This window comes from Rhinolophus hipposideros, assembly GCF_964194185.1.
Source record: "Rhinolophus hipposideros genome assembly, chromosome: 4".
NCBI lineage: Eukaryota > Metazoa > Chordata > Mammalia > Chiroptera > Rhinolophidae > Rhinolophus > Rhinolophus hipposideros.
Genome location: NC_138050.1, coordinates 45,550,885 through 45,568,295, shown reverse-complemented (window position 1 = coordinate 45,568,295; position 17,411 = coordinate 45,550,885). Strand labels below are relative to the sequence as shown.

Genomic DNA, 17,411 nt, shown 5'->3' with positions numbered 1-17,411 from the left:
CATGGCAGCCGCAAGGTAGTCAGATTTCTTACACAGTGGCTCAGAGCTCCAAGGGTGTTTCACGAACAAGGCATGTCTCATAGCCTTTTATGACCTAGACTTGAAAATCACAGTGTTACTTCTGCCATATTCTGTTGGTTGAATGAGTCACAACATTGTCCAGCTTGGGGAGAGGAGATAAAACCCCACCTCTTAATGAAAAGAGTGCCAAAGGATTCGTGGCTATTTTTTTAAACTGCCACACAACTTTTCTTCCTGTATCCTTATGTTTAAGATGTGTTGCCTGTAAGTAGCATATAGTTGGGTTTTATTTATTTTTATTCAGTCTTACAAGGTTGTCTTTCAATTGGAGACTTTGCTCCTTTTATAGTTAAAGTACTGATACTATGGTTCAAACCTATCGTCTTACTTTTTACTTTTTATTTGTTCCATGTGTGTTTTTGGTTACTTTTGTTCTCCTTTTTATTTTTCTCCTTTAGAGTAATGATGCATTTAAAAATTGTTTCATTTCCCTACTCTATTAGCTAGCTATTTGTACATTCTTTTCTTATTCATTAGTGATTACTCTAGAGATTGCAACATCTATCATTATTTGATCATAATTGGCCTTAAACGAGTTCTTCTATCATGTCCTGAACAATATAAGAACCTTATAACACTTGAAGTCCACTTACCCTCTTCTTGTCTTTTGTGCTATTATTAACATATATTTAATTCTCTATATATTTTGAAGCCCACAAACATTAATATTATTGTTTTACATAGTAAATACTAATTTAGATTTATCCACAAAATTTACCTTTTTGGTGCTGTTTATTTCTTTTGCATTACTGTGTTTCCATCTGGAATTATTTATCTTCTGCTGGACAAAAAATTTGTTTTAGTGTTTCTTTTAATGCAGATATGCTAGTGATAAATTCTCTCAGTTTTTGTTTGTCTGAAAATGTCTTTATTATGCCTTCACTTTTGAAGGATATTTTCACTGAGTATAGAATTTTAGGTTGGCAATTACTTTCTTTCAGCACTTAATAAGTTTCCTTTATCTGTCTTCTGGTTTCCATTTGTTTTATTACTTAGCTGTCAGTTTTACTATTGCTCTTTTGAAAAAATGTGGGTTTTTTCCCTCTGGCTGCTTTTAAGGTTTTTCCCTTTGTCTTTGGTTTTCAGCAGTTTTTCTGTGATTATCTAGATGTGGTCTTTTAAAATATTTATCTTGCTTGAGGTTTGTAGAAATCTTTATTCTGTTCCTTGATGTCTTTCATAACTTTTGGAAAATTCTCAGGCAGTATATTTCTTTAAAAATTGCTTCTATCCCATTATCTCTCTCCTCTCCATCTGAGACTCCAATTACAAATATGTTGGATATTTTTACCCTGTCCCTAGGTCCCTTATGCTCTTTCTCCCACCATTTTTCATTCTTTTCCTCTATGCTTTACTATCCATTCTTTGGTTACATCTAATGTGTTTTGAACCCATCTGTCTAATTCTTAATTTCAGGAATTTTACTCTTTTAAGTTCTAAGATTTCCATTGGACTAATTCCTTAACAGATTCCAGTTCTTTGGTAAAATTCTCTATTATTTTCTTGAACATATTAATAATAGTTATTGTAAAGTCCTGTTTGAGAACTCTAATATCTGCATTACTGTTTTTTCTATTATATTTTTTTCCTCTTGATTTTGAATCATTTGATCCTATTTTTTTGGCATGCCTGGTAATTAGGTTTCTAAGATTCATGCATGTTGTTACAAGTAGCTGTAATTCATCTAATTTTATTAATTTATAATATTTCACATTATGAATGGACCACAGTTTATTTCTCCCATTGTCTTGTTGATGGTCATGAGGTTTATAGAATCATTAACAAAAGCACTGATTTAAAGCTTCTTGAAAGCATTTAAAATAATTCATTCTGCAGTTATTTTGAGCCTGGAGAAGAAGCCAGTGCAATGTGTTTGGACCACACTGGCAATGGACAATTTCAATGATGTAAGACCTAGAATATGCTATGAATATTACTTCTCCATTATGGTCTTACTCTATCCCTAAAGAGTCCCACTGAAATTTCAGAGCTATTTTATTTGCAGTTGCTTTGGCCACGTGGGTGGGTAGTTACTTCTCATTGGAGCCACAGATATCAGGAGCTGGACTGGATCAGCTCATTCTCTGTGAAGTGAAATGAAGGCAACATAGAAGACCAGATTTATTTTCACTCTCTTGAAGGAGTTGTGAATGAGATTGGAGTAAAAGCTCAGGGAGCTGGTGCCTATGAATGCTTCCAGTTTTCTGGGAAATAGTTCCAGCTCCAAAACCCATGTACATCATCTGAAGTCCTTGAGACAATTATTCAAGTGGCTGGGTGCCACTGGCTATTTTGTTGGAATATGGGCATGTGTAGTGGAAGTGGGAAAAACACAAAGAGCATTCACACTGATCTGGGGTGGAATCCTGGCGTTGACACCTACTAGATTTTTACCAAGGATGACTTATTTAACCTCTTTCATTTTCAATTTTTCTCTCCTGTAAAATGGGCATGCTAGGACATTCCATACTGGATTTTTGTGAGGATTATGTGCCAACTTCCATTACAGGTAACTAGCATAATGCCCAGTGGTGTTAGATGTTCAATAAAAGATAGCTTTGTGTTGTTGTCTCACTGTCATTATCATTATTATCACCACCATTATGTAGGAACACGTTGGAGGTGAGCATGGCTCTGGGCCTCTCAAGAGGTCCTGAGATCTTTGGAACGCTGCTATTCAGTGCGTCAAGTTTGTGCCTCTGTGCAAGTTCTCATGTTATTGCTGTTACTCAGGGATGGGTCATTACATTAGGTGTTTTTCCTCAGAAGGAAGGAGAGAGGTTCTAACTACTTAGGAGTGGGCTAATCAGATTTAGGGCAAGAACTACTCTAACGTATAGTCAAATATCTGTGGGCTGACAAGTTGAAGAGGACGACAGGTTAGATAGCAGTCTACACCAGGGAAATCCACACAGAGCAAAAGATTTTCATCAGCGCTACAGGGCTTAAAGTTGTCACTGAATTCAGATGACTTTAAATATGTTGACAGATAATGTACACGTAGGCTAAGAAGAAGAGAACCAGTTTAGGGAGCCTATTATGTCCTAGGGAGATGAGCTAATGATGTGACATCAGCTTGGTTTTGTGCTCCAGTTCAAGTCAGAGGTCCACAGAGCAAGTTTCCGGTCAGTTTCTTATATGGCTCTTGTTCATTTGTTGGATTGTTTGTCTATGGCACATTTATGGGCACCTCCCATGTGTCTAGCACAAGATGTTAGGTGCTGTAGGAGATATAGACGGTATGTATATCTATATGTACTGCTATAAGGAGCCTTGAGCTCAGCAATTTCCTTTACATGCTTTATATATATGAAAGCAGCTATAAGACACAGAATCAAGTGGTGAGGTCACAAGGTCATAAGAGATGTGCCAGTTAGATTTTGGGGGAGTTCAGAAGAAAGAGAGAACACTGCCTGTATATATAAAGTGTGAAGCCTCTTAGCTATTCTTTTGGCCTTCAATCTCACCCTTCTCCATTTAATTCTGTATGTCATTGCCACTCTAATCATTCTAAAACACCACTTTCAGCATATTTGGCTTTTTCTTACTTAAAACCCTTAAATGATTTTCTATTTCCAACTGAATGAATTTCAAAGTCTTTTCAGATTGTTCTATTATCTCTAGCTCTATAGATGTGATTTCTTCCCTTTTTTGGGGATGGGGGTGGTGTAGGGTTTGTAGATTATCTGTCATGGTTTTGGCCTTCCTCAAATATTTTGTGATGTTAGCCTAAGTACATCTTTCCTTGGGGATGTTGTCTGTGGGCATTTTCTTTCCTGTTGTGTTTTGGGTTGTGGGGTCCTGCCTGCGGGACAGTCCCGTGTTTGCCTCTGCCCGGGGCTTAAGTGTTTCTGTACTGAGAAATAATGAATTAGGGTTTTTACCTCAAGAGGCAAAGGACTTCCATCTGTGGCCCTTGAGCTCTATCCTGAGCCGATGAACAGACATTCTAATTCCTGTGTAGGGATAGTTCTACCAGTTCTTGGTTTCATGTAGGGAGCCTGCTCATGCTTGTGAGGCCATGGGGCCTCTGACTTTGACTTGACATTAAAACTCCAGCCCCTGGAGCTTGTATTTTATTGAAGTCCTGGAGGCTTTATGCCGATAATTCCCTAAATCTGTGTCTCTAGCCCTAACCTGACTTCTGACCAAATCCCAGAGCTGGAGGCTCCTATCTCCAACTGCCTGTTTATCATCTTTACTTGGCTATTTTATGGACAACCAGATTTAACATGGTTAAAACAGGACTACTGATGTGTTAATATATGTGTGTTCAACACACCACCATATGAATAAACACTTATTGAGTGCCTATTACATGCTGTCATTTTAATGGCTTTTATCTTATTTATGCTGTTATCTATGTATACACTGTAGCTATATAGAACTATATATACACAGCACATGTGTGTATGTAGAGCATAGTTATCTCAGTGAACTCAGATATGATTTGCTTTCGGTCCTCCAACAATCTCAAGATTTATAAGAAAGTGCTTTTTAGATAGCAGCAGTCCTAACACTCGGTGTTCATTACTGCGCGGTTCTGCTTTACTTACTAGGAGAGGTAAGTAAACAGCTTTACAGCTTTCCCCCTATGCAAGAGGTTTTGAAAAGTGTGGTCTGCCAACTACATGCATTAGGATCACCTGGGGTTTCTGTTAAAAACACTGCTTTTTGGATTCTCCCAAGCGAAACTTCCTGGGGATAGGCCTCAGAAAGGCATATCTTTAAACAAGTTCTTCAGATTATTCTTAAGTGTACTGTAGTTTGAGAACCACTGCCCGAACCCCTTTTCTCTTTTGACAAGTCGTCTAAAATATTTGTGGAAGAGTCCATTCCAGGGAGCCCAGAGAAGAGGGAGCTGACTCACAGCCATTCTTTTCCACACTGCAGTTGCCATGAAAGCCAGGGGGACCCGTTGTGGCCACATGGAAAGGCCCGTGAACATTTTGCTGAGCTGTAGCATTGGACCCTGTGTAAGCTTTTCAGAACTGCAACTACTAAAAAAAAATAAAAATGGTTTTTTCAGTGGTTTTCAGCTTGTTGTTTCTAAACACATAAATCTCAGCCGAGAGTGATGAAACTTAGATATCATTATAGTTTCACTAACTGTCCTGGTTAGCCTGAGACTGAGGGCTTTTGCAGTGTGCATGAGTTTTGGTGCCCAAACCATGAAGGTTCTGGTCAAATTAGGATGAATTGGTCATGCCAGCAAATGTGTCTAACAGATCAGTTTATGAGTTGAAACTAAACGCATCAGGAAATAATCGATTTCAAATCTACATGGGTTGTGAAATAAAGAAGACTAGTGTTGGATGAAATGTACGTGGGGATTAGTCAGATCTGTGGTGAAGGATTGAACATTTCATGATGGTGAAGTGGGCAGTTTCTCTCGCCTTTGAAGAAAGGCTTTGTATCCATCATGTTGTACGGGGTGGCTTCTCGTCCTCCAGTTCATGTTGTGTTTGACAACAGTGGTGGGAACATAACTAGAATGAGGAAGTTTGTTTCCTAGCTCTGTGAGGAGGCTGCCCTTTCTGACCCAACACTTTTGTTTGGTGCCTCGTTGCAAGTTCCCAAGTTGTAGGGAGAGCAAACAAAGAGCGTACAATCTGTTAGGGGTTGGGGAGACATGGTGGAGAGCATATCCCATTCTCTGATCAGAAGTCTGTGGTCAGATCCTGTGGCTTGGCGCTTTTTCTGCTGTCCCTTTTAGCATCCCCTTCAGCAGGGTCAACTTACCATTCAGCAAGGAGGACAGTGCTTAGTGTCTGTGACACTTTTGAAGACTATGAAAATGCTTTAATTTCTTTAAAACGATGAGAAAAAAATCTTTTCAGTTGAATAGAATGTTTCATATATAATATTAATACATTCATCTTTATACCAAATGCAGCATACAATTTTTTAATATAAACATTTAATTAAAACATTTAGTAATTAATTTTTATTTCATAGAGAAAAGGGCTTGTGAAGGTAAAGTGTCTGGATTCCACAAAAGTATAATGTGGCCCTGCTCTCCAGGTGGCAGCTGTCAGCCACTATGAGCTCCGGCAGAGGGAAAGGCCTGTAGGATCAGCCAACCCCTGAAACCATTCAGGCTTGGCTGAGGGGAGGAGCATGAAGGTCATTCCCAGGTGTGGATCTGTGGGGGTAGAACCAATGAGTCTGGGCAACGCAAGACATGTGACGTGCCTAGAAGATGAAGGAAGAGTCTACAGAGGGGGCATATTGGTTGGTTTCACTCCTAGACAGACTGGAAGAAGGATGTGAAATCTGGTGTAACAGTGGATACTCCCTGATGCAATGTCCTTGTGTTCTGTGGCAGGGGTGCTGTTGTTCACCAATATCCAGTCTCTTCTTCCATTAGCAGTGACCGTTACCTTGTGGTGGGTTGAATTGTGTCCTCCAAAAAAATATGTTCAAGTCTTAAACCTGGGTACCTATGAATGTGATCCCATTTGGAAAGAGTATTTGCAGTATGACTTCAAGTTAAGATGACTGGTATCTTTATAAGAGAAAAGAAGATTTGGATCCAGGGACACAGAGACCATGAGAGAATGGTGTCGGAGATTGGAGTGATGTGGCCACAAGACCAAACGTAAAGGATTGCCAATAGCCATCAGAAGCTAAGAAAGAGGCATGTGATGGTTTCTCTCTCAGAAACTCCAGAAAGAACCAACTCTGCCAACACCTTGATTTTGGACTTCGGGCTTCTTGAACTGTGAAAGAATAAATCTCTGTTGTTTCAAGCCACCCAGTTTGTGGTATGTTGTAATGGCAGCCCTAGAAAATCAATACACCCCCTTAGCCCCACAATTGTGGTAGGCACATGACCACCCAAAATAAAACTATTAATACACCTCCCAGCTTCCCTTGCAGCTAGGTATCTAAGTTTCTTGTTACTAGGTTTTGGCCATTTGGATGTGAACACAAGTAATGTGCACAACTTCGTAGTTGTACCTTTAAACAAAAGGGAAGGATGGTACCTTCCCTTTGCTCTTTCCCCTTTCTTCTGGCTGGAATATAGACAGAATGGTGGGGCTACAATCGCCATCTTATATTACAAAATGGAAAACCACATGTTGAGGCTGTCAGAGTCATTCGCTGGAAAAAACCAGGGTTCCTGATATTGTGGAGCTGCCTTATTGCCCTACATTATTTATACTTTGATTCTTACGTGAAAGAGAAATAAACTATCACATTTAAACTACTATTATTTTGACTTGTGTTATTGTAGCTGAATATTTCATCTAAATAATGTAGTCTCCTCTATACCCCAGAGCCCTGCTTCTTTGCAGCCCCTCTCAGGTATCAATATTTGAAAAGGACCTTTATCCTCACTGTTAATAAGACCAATTTTTTCCCCCCTGATAATGGGAACAGATTGCATTCAACCTTTACTCCTTCCAACCCCCAGACATAAGTACTACATCCAATGGGAGACATCCGGCAGAGAGTCAGGGCCGGAGGAAGGTTGTTGCCAGGATAAATCTCCTTATGGGGTTTGAATATGAAACCTTGACCTCACAATTGGCCAAGTCCACCGGCTTTGCCTTTCACTCAGCAGATTCCTAGCCAGATTTGGGTGCTCTGGCATCCTCTAATCCTATTCCTGTCAGAACAGGAGGAGGGCAGGGGAATAAGGTGTCCCTTGGCTGCTTTCAGGATCCAGCTCTTCTTCCCCGGGAGAACTGTCCTTTACAGTCTTAATCTTGTGTGTAGTTGGGCTTTTGCTTCTTGAAAATTGTTCCTTTTAATTTTTTCTTTTTCTTTTTTTTTTTTTTTCTTTATTTTGCATACTTTAATTTCAGGACAAAATAAACAAAAACTCCCACAACACACAACATCCAAACCCCCAATGTCAAATGTGGGAAGGGAAGGCTGGAGGCCCTTGTATCCCCACCTTAGGCAGAAAGACAGGAGAGGAGAAAACCACTAGACATGAGCAGAGGAAGCCAGGTGGGCCAGGGCCACCTAGGGCTGCTGGGGGAGCCACGGACACTATACACAGGGCGCACATCTGCAGGTAGAACTCCTAATCTACTTCTTCCATGCGAGATGCGTCCTCGTCACCCTCCAGGGGGGGATCTCGTCCGGAACAGCAGCACTGGGTTCTTCTGCTGTCACTTCATCTTCATCAATGCCTAGGCCGAGCTTGATCATGCGGTAGATGCGGTTGGAGTGGGTCTGGGGATCCTCAAGGGAGAAGCCAGAGGACAGCAGCGCGGTTTCAAACAGCAGCACCACAAGGTCCTTGACAGCCTTGTCATTCTTGTCGGCTTCCGCCTTCTGCCGCAGGGTCTCCACGATGGGGTGGTCGGGGTTGATCTCCAGGTGCTTCTTGGCCATCATGTAGCCCATCGTCGAGTTGTCCCGAAGGACCTGGGCTTTCATGATCCGCTCCATGTTGGCTGTCCAACCGTAGGTGCTCGTCACGATGCAGCAGGGTGAAGACACAAGCCTATTGGAGATTGTCACCTTCTCAACCTTCTTATCCAAGATCTCTTTCATGAGTTTGCAGAGGTTCTCAAACTTGGCCTTGCTCTCTTCCATTTTCTTCTTCTCCTCTTCATCCTCGGGGAGCTCCAGGCCTTCCTTGGTAACTGAGACCAGGCTCTTCCCATCAAATTCCTTGAGCTGTTGTACGCAGTACTCATCGATAGGCTCTGTCATATACACGACCTCGAAGCCTCGCTTCCGCACTCGCTCCACAAAAGCCGAGTTGGCAACCTGCTCTTTGCTCTCACCAGTGATGTAATAGATGCACTTCTGGGTCTCTTTCATGCGCGAGACATATTCTGAAAGAGAAGTCATTTCGTCTCCAGACTGGGAGGTGTGATAGCGGAGCAGCTCAGAAAGGCGTCGCCGATTGGTCGAGTCCTCGTGGATTCCAAGCTTTAGGTTTTTAGAAAACGCCTCATAGAACTTCTTATAGTTCTCCTTGTCTTCTGCCAGCTCGGTGAAGAGCTCAAGGCACTTCTTAACAATGTTTTTACGAATGACCTTGAAGATTTTGCTCTGCTGGAGCATTTCTCGGGAGATGTTCAAGGGCAGGTCCTCGGAGTCCACCACACCGCGGATGAAGTTGAGATACTCTGGGATCAACTCATCACAGCTATCCATGATGAACACACGCCGGACGTACAGTTTGATGTTGTTCTTCTTCTTCTTGTTCTCGAAGAGGTCGAAAGGAGCCCGACGGGGTATGAACAACAAGGCCCTGAATTCCAATTGACCTTCCACAGAGAAATGCTTGACTGCCAAGTGGTCTTCCCAATCGTTGGTAAGGCTCTTGTAGAACTCTCCATATTCCTCCTGGGTGATGTCATCAGGGTTTCTGGTCCAAATGGGCTTGGTCTTGTTCAGCTCCTCCTGATCGATGTATTTCTCCTTAATCTTCTTTGTTTTCTTTTTCTTATCCTTAGCACTATCTTCGTCGTCGGAGCCCACATCTTCAATTTTGGGTTTGTCATCATCATCTTTATCCTCCTCTTTCTTCTCACCTTTCTCTTCCTCTGCTTCATCATCACTGATTTCTTTCTCTCGTTCCTTCTCCAAATAAAGGGTGATGGGGTACCCTATGAACTGAGAGTGCTTCTTCACCACTTCTTTGACTCGCCTCTCCTCTATGTACTCTGTCTGGTCTTCCTTAAGATGCAAGATCACTTTGGTACCCCGGCCAATGGGCTCACCATGGTCAGCTCGTACAGTGAAGGAACCCCCGGCAGAAGACTCCCAGGCATACTGCTCATCATCGTTATGCTTTGTGATCACAACCACTTTTTCTGCCACCAGGTAGGCAGAATAAAAGCCAACACCAAACTGTCCGATCATGGAGATATCTGCACCAGCCTGAAGAGCCTCCATAAATGCTTTAGTACCGGACTTGGCAATGGTTCCCAGATTATTTATGAGATCAGCCTTGGTCATGCCAATGCCAGTGTCCACCAGAGTCAGAGTACGTTCCTGGGGGTTGGGGATGATGTCAATTTTCAGCTCTTTACCACTGTCCAACTTGGAAGGGTCAGTCAGGCTCTCATAGCGTATCTTGTCCAAGGCATCAGAAGCGTTACTGATCAGTTCCCGAAGGAAAATTTCTTTGTTCGAATAGAAAGTATTGATGATGAGAGACATGAGTTGGGCAATTTCTGCCTGGAAGGCAAAAGTCTCCACCTCCTCCTCTCCATGGTGCACTTCCTCAGGCATCGGGTCCAGCTAGCTTGGCACTGCCTCGTGGGTGGGATGGAGCCCAAAGAGAGTGATTCCCTTTTAATTTTTTCGTGGGTAATGTCAGCAAAGCTTCTCAGAGTAAGACTTGTTAACTGTGTGTGTGTGTGTGTGTGTGTGTGTGTGTGTATGTGTGCGTGCGCGCGCGCCCGTGCGTGTATATGCAGGATGGTGAACAGTAGGTGAGATGTGAAATGAAAGGGAAAAAAATCCACCATTTACTGGGTGACCTCTTTATGACAAATGCTTTACTAGACGTTACATCATTTAGTTATCAAGACAATCCTAAAAGGTAGGAATTATCCTCCAGATTTTAAACTTGTATAAACTGGTCCACACATAGGTTGACAGCCTGTAAGTGACAGTGTCAAATGCAGGTCCTACATATGCTTTCCATGAACTTTTCCATACAAATTAATCACATCGTTTGTTATGTCTGTAAAGCAGAATGGGAAAGCAAGAATTCTATGACTATTTGACTAATCTAATTATGGAACTGGCCACTGGAAATACAAGCAAAAGAATTATTTTTGGGGATCTGTGTTATTTAGGTTGTTTTATCTACACAGAGTTGACCTCTGCCTTCTGGGTCTTCCTCATCTCTTTGTTTACTAACAGCCAGTGGCTCGGGTTGTGGTAAAGAACATTGATTCCCAAACTAATGACTCTAGTAAAAGTTTTTCTTTTAACCCAATTAAAGTGTTTTAAATTTATTTCCCTGTTTTCTAATATATTAGTTCTTTCAATAATAATGCAAATTTTGAAATTAACGTCCTAGATTGTTTTCATCCTTTAAAATCTTATTCATATTAGAATTAACTTTATTGCACAAAAGCTTGAAATAAGCATTTCTCTTTACAGATAAAGAGAATTTCTCTGGACACGCCTGTCTGCCAGTTTGCATGTAGGCCAACCCATGGAAAAAGAGAATTTTTTTTCTTTTAAGTAACATTCATTTCCTAGTTAAAAATTAACAACTAACCAAGAATAATATTTGAGAGTACTGCCTTCTTATCATTTCCCTATAATTAAAAATAAGTAATATACTTGTGATGAAACTTTGTATTTCACGTCACACATATACAAATGGGTCTGTTTCTGTATGTGGGTTTGACTGCACACACACATACACACACACACACACACCTTCAGCTACCCTCCTTTCCTCTAACCACTCTATGATAATGACTCCTCCCTTTTTTCTTCTTTAGGTTGCAAATTGGGAGTGGATGAATGAGGAGAAACACTGGCCCTCTCTGCAGGGCTGACTTCACTTTGCAAGGTGCTCTCACGTCCCCACGTCCCCATGGGAGGTTGAAAAACAGACCAGGGGGTTTTGCAGGGCATTGCTGCTGGTGATTTTCTCCTTGCAGGAAGAAGAAGCCTGGCTCTACTCTGTCTCTGTGTTTTTTTGACTTGTGACAGAGCGGCCCCCAAAACCTGCAGTTCTTTCTTCTGACTGTCATCAAGTACTCCACTGGGCAGTTTGATCTTTTTCATTTGTCGGCCTCACCCACGCACCCCCTCCCTACTCACTATCAGGAGTTCAGAACAAAGCTCTGGATAGTACAGTAAGTGTTGGGAAGAATAACTGACACTTTTTAAAAAACAGATTTATTGAGGTATAATTTACATACCATAAAATCCACCCATTTTAAGTGTTGTTGGGAAGAATAACTGACACTTTTTAAAAAACAGATTTATTGAGGTATAATTTACATACCATAAAATCCACCCATTTTAAGTGTGCAGTTTGATTAATTTAGATAATTTATACAGTTGTGCAATCATCATTACAATTCAGTATTAGAACATTTCCATCATGCCCAAAGTCTCCTCGTGCCCATTTAAAGTCAATTCCCATTCCTACACCTAGTCCCAGGTGACCACTGATCTACTTTGTTTCTATAGATTTGCCCTCTTCAGAAATATCGTATAAATGATATTTCATAAATATCATATAAAAGCACATTTTTTCATGTGCTTACTGGCCATTTGTATATCATAATATTTACTCTTTTGTGCTTGACTTCTTCATTTTAGCATATTTTTTTTTGAGAATCATTCAAATTGTTGCAGGTAACAGTAGTTTGTTCCTTTTCATTGCTGAATAATATTCCATTATATGGCTTTACCGTTTATATTCTGTTTATCCATTCATTTTTAGATGGACAGTTGAGTTGCTTCCACCTTTTGGTTACAGTGAATAATGCTGCTATGATTATGGGTGTACAAATATCTGTTCAAGTCCCTGCTTTCACTTCTTTTGTGTATATGCCTATATGTGGAATTACTGGATCACATGGTGATTCCGTGTTTACTTTTTTGCTGAATAGCCATACGTTTTCTATAGCAGCCATACCATTTCACATTCCTACCAGTAATACACAAGGGTCCCAGTTTCTCTACGTCCTTGCCAACACTTGTTATTTTCTGGGTTACGTTACTGTATTTTATAATACTCATCCTAACGGATGGGAAGTGGTATCTCATTGTGGTTTTGATTTGCATTTCTAATGGTCAGTGATGTTTAGCATTTTTTTCATGTGCTTACTGGCCATTTGTATATCGTCTCTGGAGAAATGTCTATTCATGTCCTTTGCTCACTTACATAGGGTTTTTTGGTTTTGTGGCTATTGAGTTGTAGTTCTTAGATATATGATTTGCAAATATTTTCTCCCATTCTGTGTGTTGTCCTTTCACTCCATTGATAATGTCCTTTGATGCACAAAAATTTTTATTTTGATGAAGTCCAACTTATCTATTTTTTCTTTTGTTGGCTGTGCTTTTGGTGTAATATCCAAGAAATCAGTGCCAAATCTAACATCAAGAAGGTTTTCCCCTATGTTTTCTTCTAAGAGGTTGATAGCTTCAGCTCTTTTGTTTAGGTTTTTGATACATTTTGAGTTAACTTTTGTACATGATATAAGGCTAGGATCCAACTTCATTCTTTTGTATGTATATATCTAGTTTTCTTAATACTATTTGTTGAAGACTTTTGAATGCTATTGGCATTCTTGTTAAAAATCATTTAACCATATATACTAGGGTTTATTTCTGGGTTCTCTATTCTATTCTATTGGTTTATATGTTTGTCTTTATTTCAGTGCCTCACTATTTAGATTACCATAGCTTTGTAATATGAGTTGATATCAGGACATGTGAGACGTTCAATTTTGTTCTTTTTCAAGATTGTTTTGGCTACTCGGGGTCCCCTGAGGTTCCATATGAATTTTAGGATGGATTTTTCTATTTCTGAAAAAATACTGTTGCGATTTTGATAGAGATTGAACTGAATTTATAGATCATTTTGAGTAGTATTGACATCTTACCAATATTATCTTCTAATTTATGAACATGTGATATCTTTCCATTTTTGTGTCTTCTTTAATTTCTTTTAGCAGTGTTTTGCACTTTTCAATGAACAAGTTTTTTTACCTTCTTTTTAAAGTTTATTTCTAAGTATTTTCTTCTTTTTTATGTTATTATAAATGAGCATAATCCTTAATTTCTTTTTCAGATTGTTCATTGTTAGTGTGTGAAAATGCAACTGATTTTAGTGCTCCCCTCATAACTTTTAAGACATTGATCCACCATCATTTGGCATCTAGGACTTCTTTTGAGAAATCTGACCTATTCTGATTCCTATTTCTTTGTATGTACCGGTTACCTCCACCTTTCACTTTGATCCATGGAATTTTTATGGATTTTCTTTTTAGGTTTGATGTTTTGAAATTTCACAATGATATTCCTTGATGTGAATTTTTTTTTTCACTCACTATGCTAGTCACTTGGAGTATCCTCAAGTCCTTTAGTTCTGGGAAATTTTACTTAATTCTTCCATCAATAATTTCCTTTCCATGATTTTTTCTCTTCTATCTTTATGAAATTCTTATTATTTGGACTTTGGCCCTCTGGGTTCACACCAGATTTCTATTTCTTTTTTATTACTATTTTCTAATTTACTGTCTGTTAGTTCTAATTTATGGAGTTTTCCTTAAATTTTAAATTTTTGAATAAAGTTATTTTGGTTATCAATGTTAATTTCTAACAGCTCTTTCTTATTTTCCACTTGAGACTCTTTTTTTCTTAATTATATTGGGGAATATTGGAGAACAGTGTGTTTCTCCAGGGCCCATCAGCTCCAAGACGTTGTCCTTCAGTCTAGTTGTGGAGGGCGCAGCTCAGCTCCAAGTCTAGTTGCCGTTTTCAATCTTTAGTTGCAGGGGGCGCAGCCCATCATCCCATGTGGGAATTGAACTGGCAACTTGTTGTTAAGAGCTCGTGATCTAACCCACTGAGCCATCCGGCTGCCCCTGTGGAATCTCAGCAGCAGCTCGTTGTCTTCAATCTTGTGGAGGGCGCAGCTCACTGGCCCATGTGGGAATTGAACCAGCAACCCTTGTTGTTCAGAGCTCACACTCCAACCAACTGGCCCATCCAGCCACCCCGAGACTCTTAAATAGCATTTTACTTTTGCTTTACGGTTAAAAAAATCATCTTATCTCTTGAGAATATTATTGCTTTGTTTATTTTCCTTTCAGATTTTTTCCCCTCATGTTTGTTATTGATTGTCTCTTCTATAAGAAGGATTTCCTCAAGGGTCTGATGATCCTTGGCTGTCTGTCCATATTTAAGCAGAGGCTGTTTGGATACAAGGGGAAGAACTTCACTGGGGAGGGGTGCAGATCAGGTTGCTAGGGATCCTTTTCATTGCACCCCTCTAGTGTCAGTATATGTCTTTTTTTCCCTGCCAGAGAAGTGTCATCCAGTCTCCTACTTCAGAACTGTGTTGATGGGTGTGGGGGTATACGAGGCTGCTTGCATTCCTGAAACAGAGCAGGCAAAGGAGGAGGGTCTTATGCTTCACCATGTAAAGAATAGACTTTCACCGAATTCCCCTACTTTTACTCTTAGCCTAGCTCCTGTCCTTTGATGAATCCATCTCTCTGAATTCAGAACCTCTTGGGTTATTTTTTTTTTTTTTCAGAGAAAAGATTTCCAGCTTCTTTAACTAGCAGGGAAACTAGGTGGTTGGCTGCTTGTGTTGGTGAGGACTCCTAGGAAGTTGGTGAGGTTCTCCTAGGAAGACAGAGTTCCAATCAATTCCCTTTTCAACCCAGCTCCCACATCCACAGGTTTGCTGGCTGAAAGTTTGTGTACAAGCTTGACAGTACCACAGCGTTTTGAATATGTTGGCTTTGTATTTAGTATCTGGGGAGGCAAGTCCCTCCTCACTATTCTGAAATTTCTTGGCTATTCTCAGACATTTTTATATTAATTAAAAAAACACACAAACTATTTCTATAGAATTGTACAAGGTTTGTACATATTTTTATAATAATTTCATTTAGTTTCCTATATAATCGTGTTGGGATTCTAATTGACTTCTTATTCATCCTTGTATCTTTAGTGCCTTGCATAGGGCCTGCCTGGATCATTTTAAGCATTCAAAAAAACATCTGTTAAATGGAAATAAACCTTTGATCACAATGCCTACTCTCTTTCTATTACACTGTCCTGTCTGATTTGTGCTCAGAGCACAGAGCAGGCTGGTAGCAGAATCAGAAGAACTCAGGGGTCATAACTCACCATCCAGTACTTTTTATACCACATTTGTCCCTGTAAAACAATTCTTAGCAGTTATACACAGACCAGCATAAAGATTGTGCCAGTGCAAATGGAAGGTCATAAAGTCATGGAAGTCAAAGTGTTTTAAAATCCCAAAGAAATATCTCTACCTGGGCCAACTTGTTCCAATACCATAACAAGCTTCTGTATGTGGGAGCTGGATGGGCAGGTGAACCCGTTCTCTAGTCCGGTTGGATACATTTATGGTGGGGCAGAGGGACTGTTATCAAGCATATTTATGTTTTCCCATAGGAGGAACCATATTTCAATGGCATGAGTATGAGTGCAAAAGTACGATGGTTTATCTGCCATGTCTGATCCATGTGGAGTTTAAGTAATAAAGTTTATTAGTGCCCCTGATTTAATATGACACATTTCCAGTGCAAATTACTCTGAGATCATCGTGTTCATAAAATATGACAGAAATCTTTTAAGTGTGAGCATAAGTTCTGAATTAATTTAATAACCCAGTCTGGAAAAAAGGCATGTGGTTTAAAACATAACGTTATGCGCTGGGCTCCTACATGTCTCTTCCACCCACCCCCACTTCCCATGACACTTTTGAAAAGCCTGGTCTCAAGTCATCTGGCCTCTTCTCAGAGCTCAGGGTTTTGCCTTCTCAAGGAGGTTTGGAAGAGGATGGATTAGTATGGCCAAGGCGTGAGGGTCCATTTTTCTATGCCAGGCAGCCCTTGAGCACAGCTGCTTTGAGTTGTTAACGTTGCCCATCCCAAAGGAATGGACAGGGACTGATGTGAAAATTGTGCCTAACATCTATGATTTACCCCCTTTAGTGGGCTGGGAGGTGGGTGGGAGAGTGAGCATGGCATAGCATAATGTAGGAGGGCCACAGCTACAGGGAGCATGAACATAGCCCCCTTCCATCTCTCCCTATGGGAAAGAAATGAGAGCAGCAGGACACAGTCCCCAACTCTCAAACGCACATGAAATCACTATGTAAATTGTGAGAAGTAAGTCATGGTTCTATTTATCTTTTGGCAGTACAAAATAAAACAGAACAAAATTTTCAAGATAGAAAATCAAAATAAAGAAGTACTTGGTGCCCTTTTGTATAACTTGACCAACATGACATTTGGCATTCCGTCCTGTGGACAGACCTGTGACCACCATGTCAAAGAAACGTGTAATCCACACTCCTCATTCCTGCTTGAATATGACAGGACCTGAGCTCAGCATCTTGCTTCCCCACTAACTCACTTCTTGGGCAATCCTGCCTTTTTCCTGGGCCTTAGGGTCCCCCTTGGTCCTGTCCAAGTAGGCTGGGACACTGGGTCCTAGGAAGCCTGAGCTCTGCTTCGACTTGCTCTGGTGCGGTTCTCTGGTTTGTTTCCTATTTCAGCATCCAGGCAGAGACTGGAAGGGCCACCCGAGTGCCCAGAGAGCAGATCGCTTTCCTGACTGTTTCTGACATTAAAACAGGGGAAGTTTCTCCAAGTGCTCCTCAGAGG

General features: G+C 40.5%; 1 pseudogene across 1 annotated transcript; it reads right to left on the bottom strand.

The window, feature by feature from the left end:
• Positions 1-7,873: 7,873 nt before the first annotated feature.
• LOC308496923 (heat shock protein HSP 90-beta-like) lies at positions 7,874-10,312 on the bottom strand (annotated as a pseudogene). The gene has a single exon. The product of its transcript is annotated as a heat shock protein HSP 90-beta-like (transcript).
• Positions 10,313-17,411: the final 7,099 nt, after the last annotated feature.